The sequence below is a fragment of the Fukomys damarensis genome, unplaced genomic scaffold (genome assembly GCF_012274545.1).
Source record: "Fukomys damarensis isolate Sample0158 unplaced genomic scaffold, DMR_v1.0_HiC HiC_scaffold_14, whole genome shotgun sequence".
NCBI classification, from domain to species: Eukaryota; Metazoa; Chordata; class Mammalia; order Rodentia; family Bathyergidae; genus Fukomys; species Fukomys damarensis.
In genome coordinates this window covers 7,332,961-7,346,524 of record NW_022900926.1, presented here as the reverse complement: position 1 = coordinate 7,346,524, position 13,564 = coordinate 7,332,961, and the positions used below count along the sequence as shown (strand labels likewise).

Sequence of the window (13,564 nt, the reverse complement as noted above, 5' to 3'; positions counted from 1 at the left end):
TATAATGTCTCGAATTCAGACATACCATTGGAGTAGGATGGGAGAGACACGCAGCTGGTAGTTGGGAAAGGGACAGAGGAGGTGCTGCTGGGCCTGGTGAGCTATACGCAAACTACCATTAGATCAAGTCTGCCCTCTGATCTAGAAACCAGGCGAAGCACTTTGATATTACAACATATCCTCTCCCCTACCTTATTCTTTACCTCAACTCTTTTCTCTACCTTTAGGTATTTTTCATCTACCCTTTTACTTCAAGCCAGCAACATTTATTCTTTCCTTTTTAAGGTTCTTTTATGCTTTGCCCATAAAATAATTCTAACAATCAAAAATGCATGTTATATCATTATGACTATATGAGTGTTCTTCACTATAGAGCCCTGGAAGCATTTTAGTGAGTTTATATTTAGTTCCTGTGCATTGTTTGCTTTTATTTTTTCCTGGCACTCTCAATTGTTTTGTAACACACTTTTTGTCTCTACTTCATATTCTTATAGCTCTTCCATTCAATAAGTTATTTCTCTTTTCCCCATATATTTCCAATCCCAGTATTATTTTATTTTATTTATTTATTTGTTTGTTTGTTTGTTTGTTTGTTTTGGGTACTTGGGATCGAACTCAGGTCCTTGTGCTTGCAAGGCAGGCAGCGGAACCACTGAGCTAAATCCCTGGCCCAGCAATATTTTTAATTTGTGAAAATCAGCACATTTACAATATCTCACACTTTGGAATCATGCTAACTTCTCTGTGTCTCAGCTCTCTCATCTGAGGTATAAACAGAGGTATAAATATTATTTATCCCATAAAGCTGTTGTGAAAGTCAGTTCAGACTCTGGCTATATATAAAGTACTTGGAATGCACCTGGAAATATTACGTTTTATTTTTATTTTCTAAATGGGCTATAATGTGCATTACATTTATAACCAGAAACAAAAAAGATTTAAGTTACTTGTGGCAAATTGAGAATGATTATAATAGTAATAATGATAGTGATACCATAACAGTAATAATTTTTAGACTCAATTTAAGCCATTATCAAACAATCTAAGTTTATCCATTAATAAATAACCTCAAATAATCAGACTCTCCTTTTAGATAAGTAAGGTCCCTGGGCAGGATAGAGTTCCCATCTGTTCTGAGGGCGGGCTCTTGCACTGGTGTCTTGAGTGTGGTGACAGAAAGAAGGAAGCCAGAGAGCGGCAGGAGGGTCATGGGGATGGCGAGGTTGTGTTAGTGGAGGAACATGTAGTAGTCAGTATCAAATGAAGCATGCTGAGAAAATGCCAGACCTAAAACTTGGTCAACTGGCCAAAGACATCATTAATGAAAAGACCAGATCAAAAGAAAAGACCATGGAGCAAAATCAATAGAATAAAGCCGAGAGTGCAGTGGAGAGAGCTCAGAAGTGGGGAGGGGAGGCAGAGGTGAGAAAAGCTCCTGCACCAACAACTGCATGACAGTCTTTCCAGGATTGCTTCCAAGAAAGGGGACTGGAAAGATGGTTACCTCACTGGTAGCCCTCAGAATGGGACATAGCAAAAAAGCCAAAGTCAGTCCATGGAATATTTTTGCTTAAATAATTTTAATTTTGTGATATTTGGGGGGAAATGGGTGTTGGAAACACTATGAACTCTGTTACCTGTTCCTAAATGTTTGTAAGCCCATGAGCAAGAACCCAAATGAAAGCCAACTTATAACATTCTACATATTGAAAAGTTACAAATCAAAGTAGCTAACTTCTAAATCAGAGAAATTCTATCCTCTTACTTTGACAAATACAATTTCATGATGGAAAGATAAATTATGTAATGCTATAATTTTTAAATGTGACTGAAATTCAACAAACACTAGAGACAGCTTAATTTAATAAGTATCATACTTTATATAAGTGGTTTGCTGATGGACTGGTTGTTAAAAACCTATAAATTCATGTATTATTTTTTACCATCATTTCAGCAAAGTCATGTATTTATTACCTTACTATAATCAGCATTTATATAAGCTGTGCTATTTATAAAGTATTAAGATCTAAAAATCAAACATATATATAAATGTATATTTTAATAAAAATATTGAGATAATTTCAAAACTCAAAACATTAAAACTATTTTATGTGTACAGCTCCAAAAACATTTTTATAAAACATTTTAAATTAACTGCTAGAAGTTAAGGGTGAGACATAAATTATAACTGATACAGAAATTTTATATATAATTTAATAACTGTAAAATTTTACTTTTAAAAATTAAAGAAATTCATTAATTATTTTTTAAAGTGGAACTATTACTCATTCCACCATTCACAGCCCATCTAGTTATCAGCTGATGCCATGTTTTAGGAATATTACTTATATACCTAATATAAGTGAAATAGGAATTGTTAAATATTCCAAAATTCAAAAGTAGTCCTTCAGTTGTCTCATGCAAATAATGTAGATACTCTACTCTTTTCTGAGTGCTTTTAGAATCAAAAATTTAAAAATACGTAAACAAACAAAAACTACGGTAAGCAATTCTAATAAATGAAACCTTGCCAACAATAGCTTGCTGTATTCATGCTATGCTGAGAAAAATTTGACAATCTCATTATTGAATGCTTCTTCCACTCAGATCTTTCACACATGGTAAAGCAGGGTCTATCTCCAAAGAACAACAGCACAGCTCACAAACATTTGCCTTGTGCAGACACTACTGGCTTTACAGGAAGGAAAAAGCCCAAAAGCACTTCCCTGGGGCCTGCACAGTGCTAGCCTTGGTGTGGGTGACCAAAATGTTTCTGGGTTCTGCTTCAACTAGCAGAGCTGGTCCTGGACAGGAGGAGGCTGTGCATAACTGTAATGACTGTGCATATGTTGGGGGTCGGTATCTGGTCACCAGCGAGATCAGCCACAAGCTGAGGCCCCTCTGCCTAGTGCTATGGATAGCACTGCCAGGAACAGAATTGCCATGCAGAGTGACAGTACACAGGGCAAATAGCCAAAATGTGAAGAAAGGGGAAATATTATACAGACAAAAGTATTAAATGATCCTTGTTCAAGCATGGTAAGGAAGACTTCATACAGGACCATTACAACAGGTACAGGGACCATGTAATGGGGTGTAAAGCACAGAAGAAAAATTTAGGTAAGAGAGATTCTGGGTAAAACGACCTGACATAATTCTTGCTGAAGACAGGTCAGGCTGAGCATTTTCAGGATGGTCGCAGATGAGAAATCTGATGTGTGTGATCAGGTGTGAAAGCTGGGATTCTTTCAAACTGACTTAACAATGTTTTGTGGTAAAACTAAATGTTGCAAGAAAGTGGACCTAGAACCTGGCTCAGGAGTCTCATTAAAGTTTGATCAAGCAGAAAATCTTTGTCATAATTAACAGCACAGGAAGTAACAAAACAGATCAATCAAGCTCTAGAAAAATTCAAAACAGAAATAATTTCCCAGATAAACATAGAGATGGGGAGCAAAATGAAAGTCATGATTCGTGACTCTAAAACAGAAACTGACAAAAAAATAGATGAGCTCAGGACCATGAAGGCCCAGCATAAGAAAGAAATGAAAACAATAAACACCCAACAAAGGAAAGAAATGGAATCCATAAAACAGATTTAAACAGATATCCAGGAGATTAAACACTCTATTAAAAGTGTACGCAATAGAATAAAAGATTGCAAAGATAGAATTTCAGATACAGAAGATAGGATTGTAGTCAGTGACCATGAAAAGAGCGGTCTCTTAAAAATAGTAAGGGATCGTGAAAAATTGATCCAACAACTTCTAGATGATGCAAAGAAGAATAACATAAGACTGATAGGAATCCATGAAGTAGCAGGAGAAAATACAAATGACTTAAAAAAGCTGTTCACAGAATTAATGACAGAAAACTTCCCAAACAGAGGGGAAGAATTTGACATACAGATAAGTGAGGCATATAGAACTCCAATTAACCATGATCAAAAAAATCTACATCTAGACATATAATAATGAAGATCCCAAAAACCCAACAGAAGAACAAAATACCACAAGCAGTAAGAGAAAAGAAACAAATCACATGCAAAGGAAAGCCCATCAGAATCACAGCAGACTTCTCAACACAAACCCTTGGGTCAAGGAAAGCCTGGAGTGAGGTATTTCAAGTCCTAAAAGAAAACAACCTCCAACCAAGACTGATGTATCCTGCAAAACTCTCTCTCAAAAATGGGTGGGGAAATAAGATACTTCCATGACAAAGAACACTTGAGAAACTTCATGAATACTAAACCAGCACTACAAGGAATTTTAAACAATATCCTAGAAAAAGAGAATAAAGACCACAACACCATGAGGCCCAACAGACCAAATCAAATAGCAAAGGCAAGAAACTAAAAGGGGAGGGCAAAAAATTAAAAAGAGTCAGCAAAAGGACAATAACAGAGTAATAATAAGTCAATACATATCAGTTATAACCATCAATGTCAATGGCCTCAATTCACCAATCAAGAGACATAGATTGGCAGAATGGATTAAGAAGCAAAATCCAACTGTATGTTGTATACAAGAAACACACCTAGTGCAAAAAGAAGCCCATAGACTGAAAGTGAGAGGGTGGAAAACAATTCTCCATGCGACAGGAGTCCAGAAAGAAGCAGGGGTAGCAATCTTATTCACAGACAAAGTAAATTTCAAGCAAAAACTGATTAAAAGAGATAAAGAAGGCCACTACATCCTTGAAAAGGGAACAAGTCAAGAGGAAGAGATGACAATCATAAACATATATGCACCAAACATAAATGTCCCCAACTATATAAAACAAATACTAAATAATATGAAAAACCAAATAAGCACTAATACAAATGTGGTGGGGCATCTAAATACCCCACTATCACAAATAGACAGATCATCTAGGCAAAAAATCAACAATGAAATACTAGAACTGAACCAAGCTTTTGAATGCATGGACTTAATAGACGTCTATAGAGTGTTCCACCCCATAAAATCAGAATATACATTCTTTTCAGCTGCATATGGGTCATTTTCCAAGATAGATCACATATTAGCTCACAGAACAGGTCTGAATAAATGCAAAAGAATTGAAGTCATTCCATGTATATTATCAGATCACAGTGCAATCAAGCTGGAGATCAATAGCATAAGAAACCATAGGAATTTCACAAACACATGGAAATTGAGCAACACTCTCCTGAACAATCAATGGATCACAGAGGAAATTAAAGAATAAATTAGATAGTTTTTACAAATAAACGAAAATGCCAATACAACATACAGGAATCTATGGTACACAATGAAAGTAGTTCTACTTGGAAAATTCACAGCACTGAATGTTCACATTAGGAAAACAGAGCAAGCTCAAATAAACAACCTAACGATGACTCTTAGACTCCTAGAAAAACAAGATTAAGAAAAACCCAAAACTCGAACGAGAGAGGAAATTATAAAGATTAAAGAAGAAATTAATGCAATGGAAACTAAGAAAATGATACAGAAAATAAATGAATTGAAGAGTTGGTTTTTTGAAAGAATAAATAAAATTGATAAACCCTTAGCAAACCTTATCAAAAAAAAAGGAAAGAAAAGGCTCAGATCCATGCAATCAGGAATGGAAAAAGTGAAGTCATGATAGATCCCACAGAAATCCAGAGGATCATTAACACCTACTTTGAGAACCTGTACTCTAATAAAATGGAAAACACAGAACAAATGTCATAATTAACAATGAATCAAAGTTTCCTATTACTTCAGAACAAAATAAAGAAAATTAAATCAATGAAAAATTAAAAGCTAATAAATTTAACATATACTGAACTGCAAACTCTATGGTTCAGGTATCAGGCTGTGGAGACCACCATATTTCCCAAATACTTGGTTGCAAAAAGATCTTAATAACTATTTATTAAATACATTAATAAATACAATAACTTGTCATGCCTGCCATGCATTATGTGATGGGCTAGAGATAAGACAACACAAGCTTCCCACGATACCACACAAGGTTCATGTGCTGCAGGAGCCCAGCAGCCTCTTCGCTGATCCATTCCCAATCCTGGAACAGCTCAACTTGACACTGGGAGAGCCCCTGTGTAGCGGTCAGTCAAGAGCAGGGCCGCTGCTAATTACCAAGCTCGTAAGACAGTGAGCTTCAGGCTTAAAATCTTACGACTCCACTGCTCCCAATATATCACAGTTTAAGACAGTCGAGTCAATCTGGAAGGATATGTTTCAGTCCTACAACAGCCTTACTCCACCTTCAGCTTGTCATTTTGCTTCCTGGCTGGCTCTTTTCCTGAGCCTCAATCATTTTCCAATCTCTTCTGAACTAAAATCCTGCCATTAGTATTCCTCCTAGCAATGTTTCTGTTCAGCCATGAACTTCAGGCATCGGAGGCATCACCCATGAACTCAATTTGGATGGTGGATCATTTCAAACTTGTAATGAAACTAGGTTCATGTTATCTGCTACTGAGCCTTGATTGAAATATTTAAATACACTTAAACTACAGGTAAGAGGACTTTATAAAAATAAAAAAAGAGAAATTAAAATTATTGCAATAAAATGAAACATATTTTAGGAAATCTCTTTTATAACTGCCAAAGATTACAGTTTTATAGAACTCTACTGTAATTCTTTTGGTTTTCCTTTCTCCATAATAGTCACACCCAAGCTCCCAGGCCAGGTATTTCCATGAGACTGTCAACTCAATAACAACATTGAGTTTTGATCAGTTGTGTGTCACAACTGCAAATGATTCGCAACAAGTTTGACTTATCAAGCTATACTAAGATTGGCACTAATAAGTATTACTAAAATGTTGGATGGAACTCCAACCACATTAGTTGCACAAAAACAGTACATATTTCAAGGGAAGGACAGAGTTAGTTAGTAGCATAATAAAAACAAAGCACACTAAATTCATCTAAAAGGCTACTCTTGACCGCACTGGAGGCCAATCTTTCCTTTTCTCCCAAAGAACTTAAAATATGGACTTCATACTCAACTATTAATAAGATTTCTTCTAGCATTGTTCTAATAAACATGACCATTCTCCCCGAAGCAATACCTTATACGAGGCAAAGAGCAACTCCACCTTGATTTAAAATCTAATCTTAAATTTCTCCAACAAAAGAAATAACAATTTCCTGAGATGATGAAATCCTCCACTGTGAGTCATGTGCTCCTCATGGAGCTCCTCAGAGAATCAAGCCATCTCCTACTACGTAATCCATGTTCCTCAGAGTGAGGACCTGGTACAAGGCTGACACTCCACTTCTGTCTATACAGTGGATTTATTAGGCAACACACTGACTCTTCAGCATTAGTTTCCAAATATTTTTTAAATAGCAATAAACAAGAGTTCATTTTTTTAACTGGCATGAGACACCAGATACTAGAATGTCATTTACCAACAGAAAAGAAAAAAAGAGTCAACAGATGTAACAATATAACAAAATAAAATGCTCATTTTCTCTACATATAAGGTTAAGTTTCTACATACAATTTTATATACTAGCATTTGTAATGCTAGTAGCTAACCTTTCTGTTTCTTCTTTATTCAAACTTATTTACACGTGACCTTTCTCTATAAAGAATATGATGTGGACGTCCTTTTCCTCTAAAGACTGTAGCTGTGGGGATCAGAAATGATATTTCCAAACTGTCACAGAAACATCTCTGACATTCTATGTTTCATGGAACTCATTGGGTGCACATGGGTTTACCCTTCTCTGGACTTTAGGTTCATACCTTCACCATAAGATGAATTACCATTCCCTGTTTTATATGCCCAGTATGCACTGGGCAATATGTCACAGCCAGAATGAGTCCTGATCCAATACGATAACATATCTCATCATTGTGACTTTACCTTATTTAGGGATGGAGTGGTTACAGCCAGTACCCTGAGCTTTGTTGCTATCTGCAATGGTTGCAATAAAGTTAATACTAGAAGCTGGGCATGGTGGCCCACACCTGTAATCCCAGCACTTGGGGGGCTGAGGCAGGAGGATCCTATGAGTTCGAGACCAGCCTGGGCTACAGAGTGAACTGCAGGTCAGTCTCAACTATGCAAAAGACCTTGTCTCAAAAAAGAAAAATAAAAAAATAAAGTTAATACTAGAAAGAAACTCTGGGGAGACTTTAATTTTATAGCCCATACATGAAGGTATAACCAAATGCATGCCATGCTTTTATGGCACTGTAACAATTACCCAGGAGTCACATACATACTGCAAAGCCCCACAATGGCCATTCATGCTCTTCAGCAGAAAAATACTAAATAAAGACATACAGTTGTACCTGCTCACCGCTGTGCTAGAACCCCACTTACAAGTACTTGAGTCACAAAAAACACAAAACAATCAGAAATAACAGCAACTATCTTCCATGCATATCTACTCTTACCTTCATTCTACCAGGTCAACAATTACAAGTATTTTAGTGGAAAAGCTAAATTTTTGTTTTCTCTAAACCGAAGGATGAGATAATTTGTAACACTCAAGCCCTCCGGGTGTTGGGTAGAGTCAGACCCTAGCTAATTTGGGGCTTAAAGGAGGGGAGAGTTTCTGCTAGCAATTTCATACCATTTCTTAGGTAAATGTTTACCTTGTCTTCCTGTGTAACTTGGGAAGTACATCCTAAGTACAAGGGGTTTATGCACTGCTCTCTGCAGGTTACGCCTAAAATTTCCTCTAGTTGTTGTGCAAAGCAAATTACTGTGGAGGTTCTCCAACGTTCTGTTTGACTTGTATTTGGAGTAAGTCTTTTGTTGTTATTTGCTCTCTGACAGAGACAGGAAATGGTCTGGACTTTGGAACAGTCCTTGTGATGTTTGGAGAGTTCTCTCAAAGTGAGCACTGTGTTAGCATGTGGTTTACTTGTGCAAAACAATTCCACAGATGGTGTTAAGAGTACACTTAACAATCTGAGTGTTTTTGGGGGAAAGCCCCTAACACTCCCGGGGTGGTACAACAGTCACACTGGCTAACCCGGTAGCTTGTTGTCACCTGCAATAGGAGTTAGCCGTTCTGCAGACACTGTTTTTCCCCCACCCCACCCCCGTGCGTACTACAGTAGTTTACTTAAGAGCCACATTTTAAAAATCAAGTAGTCGGCTGTTCCCTTCGGCTGCTACTGCTTTTCATCAAGGTCTAAAATAAAGTTTTTGAAAAGCAGCAACTCAAATCTCGTTCAACTCTCTGCTGACTACCTTAACTTTTTCTTTCATAATAGGATAGGGAGGGGATAAACAGTGGAATGTATAAAGTGTGAACAGGTAATGGGGGATGCACATTTTCATAAAAGGGTGTGTCCTTTGCTTTGTCTCTCTGCAACCATCTGTACAACTGCACTGAAAAAGCAACAGCATGGATTTGGCAGCCCTTTTATAGAGGCCAAGTCAGAGGCTCTGCTCCCCCTAGTTCACACATCCTCTATTCTCCTCCACCTCTAAGGGAAAGATGCTGTGTTCTTTTATGCTGGCTCTCTCTCTAAACCCCGGAACCTACAAATAAAATTTAAGGAATGATTTAATTGAGGGGCTGCTGAGTCACTTCATCTACAAAACTGGAAAACTCTTTACCTAAAAATGTGAGTTTACAAGCCAAACTGCACGGAGGTGAATTCGTCCATCGTGTGGTCACTGTGTCAAAATGACGTCCCCATCTTTAACATGCAGGGGTGCAACCTGTCCCCATCTCTACAAGGCACTGTGGAGCTCCTCCTTTCCTTAACCAGTGGCACACTATTTATTCACCCTGCAGGACACTTTTCTGCTGCCAAACCCTATGATTAAGGGGAAGTATTATGTGACCTTCAGTTTGCCCCTAGGGAAAATTTAAGTGTTACAATAATATAGTTAAAAACATGATTTGTGCAACAGTTAGCCACAGGAATTCTGACAAGTGCACATTCCGAAGACAGGCCTGGTTTCTGGGTCTCAGCTTCAGTCCCCCACTCCGGTCCTGCTCTCCTGGTGTCCCCAACTCCTGTGCCACAGATCCTTCACTCTTCTAGGAAATCTAGTCGGCGCCTGAGTTGCTACCTCTCAAAAGTAATGACTGGAACGAGAGAAGTTTCGACTAATGTAGCAATTCAGTTTTTTATCAGGGAAGTCTCTATAGAGCAGCACCAGATCAGAGACAAGTTAGGAACTAGTTTATCTTTTGTTTCGGTTTTTTTGGTACCAGGGATCGAACTTGGGTCCTTGTGCTTGCAAGGCAGGCCACCGAACCGCTGAGCTAAATCCCCAGCCCAGAACTAGTTTATCTTCAAAGATGCCCATTCTCTCTCTGAAGGAAGGAAGGCCAGTTGTCACATTTTTCCACATAGGTCCCAAGTATCAGTCAGAGATGTGAAAGTTACTAAGCTATAAATTTTCCTAGCTGTGCACATAGCAACAGACAGCTATCATTTTGTGCAGACTACAAAATCCTCTCTTGCATTGTTTTTATTTTTTCATTCACTAATTTATTCATTCATTGATTCATTCTCAACACCAAACAAGACTAAACACAGCCAAATTAAAATGGAGTTAGCGTCTCACCTGGTTCCACGTGCAGGACAGACATGTCATCTTCTCGCAGCTTCCTTTAGATGAAGCATTTTCATTGCCAGTCAGTGCTATGATGCAAATCTATTCTACAGGCACCTAATCGGGCGAGTCTAGGTCATAATATTTTTAGTTACCTAGTCCGGCTAAATTAGACTCTTCATATGCTCCCTTAGCCTAGAAAAGATTAGAAATCCAGGTCTATCGGTGAAGGAAAGCAAATTGAACTTTATAAGGCCTCACTACAGAGGAAATGAAAGAGAAATAGGGTCAAGAAGCAATAACGAGGAAGTAAAGGATAGAGAAAAGGGAACTAGAGGTGACAGAGGCAACGAAACCTGACACCAAGATACAATACGCACTCACCAACTGTTACACTAAGTTAACAAAAACAAGAACAGGAGCACAGGTGAGATGGGAGGGCAGGGGAGGAGCAGCAAAAAGTACCACTCTTCTCACTAAGTCCCTCTCTACCCAGTCCACGCCACGTCGTCACTGTGGACTTCCCGGATTCCTTCTGACCTCTGCTGTTCTATGGTTAAGTTTTCTCTTCTCAGAAGCTGAAATGATCCTCGCAGGGATGTCACCGCCCTGCTCAAAACATAACTATTGTCTTCCTCTCCAGCTCTGAAAAATACGCAAAGCTCTGTTACAGCGTCAGAGCCCCATCTCCTTCAGCATGACCTCCTTTTGGATCCGTGGACACCTTAGGGTTTATTTCCTTTTCAGGGTCTTTGCGTCTATTGTCGGAGCTCTCTCCCACCAGATCTGCAGTAGGTTGATTTGTCATGTTGGAGATTGTAGTGCAAACATCACTTTGACAGGGTCTCACTCATTGGTGGAACCCTATGAACAAATGAGTGAATGAGGGTTATGAAAAGCTTGGAATAAAGTTAATAGCTGAAGAATGTGGGGTACAAAAAAGACTAAGGCAGGAGAAATGTTATTTCTACAAACTAATTTACAAGTGCCAAAATAATGACAATGTGTGGGCTTGACAGGAACTTAGCTTCTACCCTAATATAATAAAGAACTTGAAAGTTAAAACACACATACTTCACTGCATTTCCTCATATCATTACTGATATGGCCAGTAACCAACTATGGTACTAAAAGAAAATAAGATTATTTACTGCATACATACCTGGAATGGATTGTTATTTGTACTCCAAAGTAGAAGCAATCGTAATGATTGCCTTTCCACTCAAGACTTTTATTTCATATGATACATAATGACCGTAAGGCCAAGGTGGATTTGTTCACAGAAGATATGTATGGAAATTTCTAAGCTCTCAGCTCTCAACTCAATGCTGAGGAATATGATCCAAGTTGCCATAAACCTGAACTCCACAAAGCTTGATTATCTAGAAAGCAAAATTCCCAAGCCATTTCTATGCCTGTCTTTTATTATTTGTCCTGTATTCAAATATGTGTACTGCAATTAGTCTGCCTTCGTTCAACTACGAGAACAAAATCTGAAATCTGATAAAAACAGAAAATTCCTCCAGCTCAGTGTTTACCATTTTCTTTCTACGCCCACTGTGGCTCCGAGTTAGAGAAACGCGGCTCTGTTGTTCAAGATCACGCTCCCAATACAGGCATCAGCCTGCAGAAAGATCTGTGTCCATGTCATTCGTCTTCCCATTACTTGAAAGTAGCAATATCAGTTCTGAAGACTACTAAATTTTTCATTATTATCCCAGTGACTGTCTCCTCACCTATACATGTGTACATGTGCTATTCTCCGACAAAGCCTCCCGCAATCCTCCCCGCATCCCTGCGTCTCCTGTGTGGACTCACAAGGAAGCCTCCCCTAACCTGTGAAGACGAGCCGACACCCACGCGTGGAGAACGCACCGTCTGCAGGCCTCTCACGGCCACAGGCCGTGACTCCACGTCGGGCAGCGGCGCCTGCAGTCTGTCCCGTTCCCCACCTCGGGAGGGGAAGCTGACTCCTGGCTTCCCCTCCTTGATTGGGCCTTGTCCCGACTGCTTTGATCAGCAGAACGCGGTGACAGAGGAGACTCTGAAACTTCAGATCCCACGGCTTAACAGTCCTAATGCCCAGACTTCCTGATTCTGAGAGGCCCAAGCCATGACGTAAGAGGTCCAGGTCACCCCACTGGCACAGGGCGCCCGTGCAGGGTCTCTGCGAGGTGAGAGGCCCTGAACCAGCGTTGGAGTCCCAAGGCCTCTGCTGCCTGAAGTTACCCTCTGACCGCAATGGTATGAAAACTTTCAGGTGAAATCAGGGAACTGCCCACCTGATCCTCCCAGGACCCACAGGATCAGGAGAAATAAACAGCTGCTCTTGTCTTAAACCATTAAGTTTTAGGGCCACCTGGATGGCACGCTGGGCTTCTGCTGGACAAGGAGACCCTGCGGCTGCACCCGCACATCTTCCTGCCCAGCGAGGTCTGCCACTGGCCGGAGTTGATCAACGCCACCTGCACCTTAAACCTCACGAGAGCTTCTTCAGCCTCTTCTGGGACGGAGCCTGGCAGCTCACACCTCACTCAGATCCACCTGCGCAAGGACGTGGTTACAGGACCAGGACCCGGAGGTCCCCGCGAGCGGGACCGGGTGGAGCTGGACCTGACCGACTGCCGCGCCACACCCTGGGTCCCTGGAGAACAGGGCCTGGTGAGCCCTACCTGCCTGGTGCCGGTGAGAGACTGCACCCTTGCGGGCTTCTGCAGCCTGTGTGGCCCTGGGCTTCTCCTGGTGGAAGGACAGTGCTCTACAACACGGGCCTGTCGGGAGACCAGGTCACCTGGTCGTCTCCCGAGGCCACCTCGCCGGCTGCTGCAAGTTCCAGCGCCAGGTGAGCAGAAGCTGAGGAACCTCGCATCCCTGGACTTCTCCGGCCTTCGGACCCTGGAGAACTGCAGCGTCCCCGGGAGAGGCGAGGACTCCACCGCAGGCCTAAAGTGAGTGGGGACAAGAGGAGAGGCCGGTGCCGAGCGCCATCGAGGCCTGCGCCAAGCTGGTCATCACGGCCCCAGTGCACAAGTGCAGGAACAGCCAGCAACG

General features: G+C 40.4%; 1 long non-coding RNA gene across 1 annotated transcript in view; it reads right to left on the bottom strand.

Annotated features, from left to right (window-relative positions):
* The window catches only part of LOC104863369, a 34,463-nt gene extending 21,025 nt beyond the window's left edge, over nt 1–13,438 (bottom strand). The window contains exons 1-2 of the long non-coding RNA XR_004517121.1: nt 13,186–13,438; nt 10,526–11,377 (exon numbers count right to left, since the gene is read on the bottom strand). This is a non-coding gene — a long non-coding RNA (uncharacterized LOC104863369). The remainder of the gene's footprint in view (nt 1–10,525; nt 11,378–13,185) is intronic.
* Between the last annotated feature and the right edge of the window lie 126 nt (nt 13,439–13,564).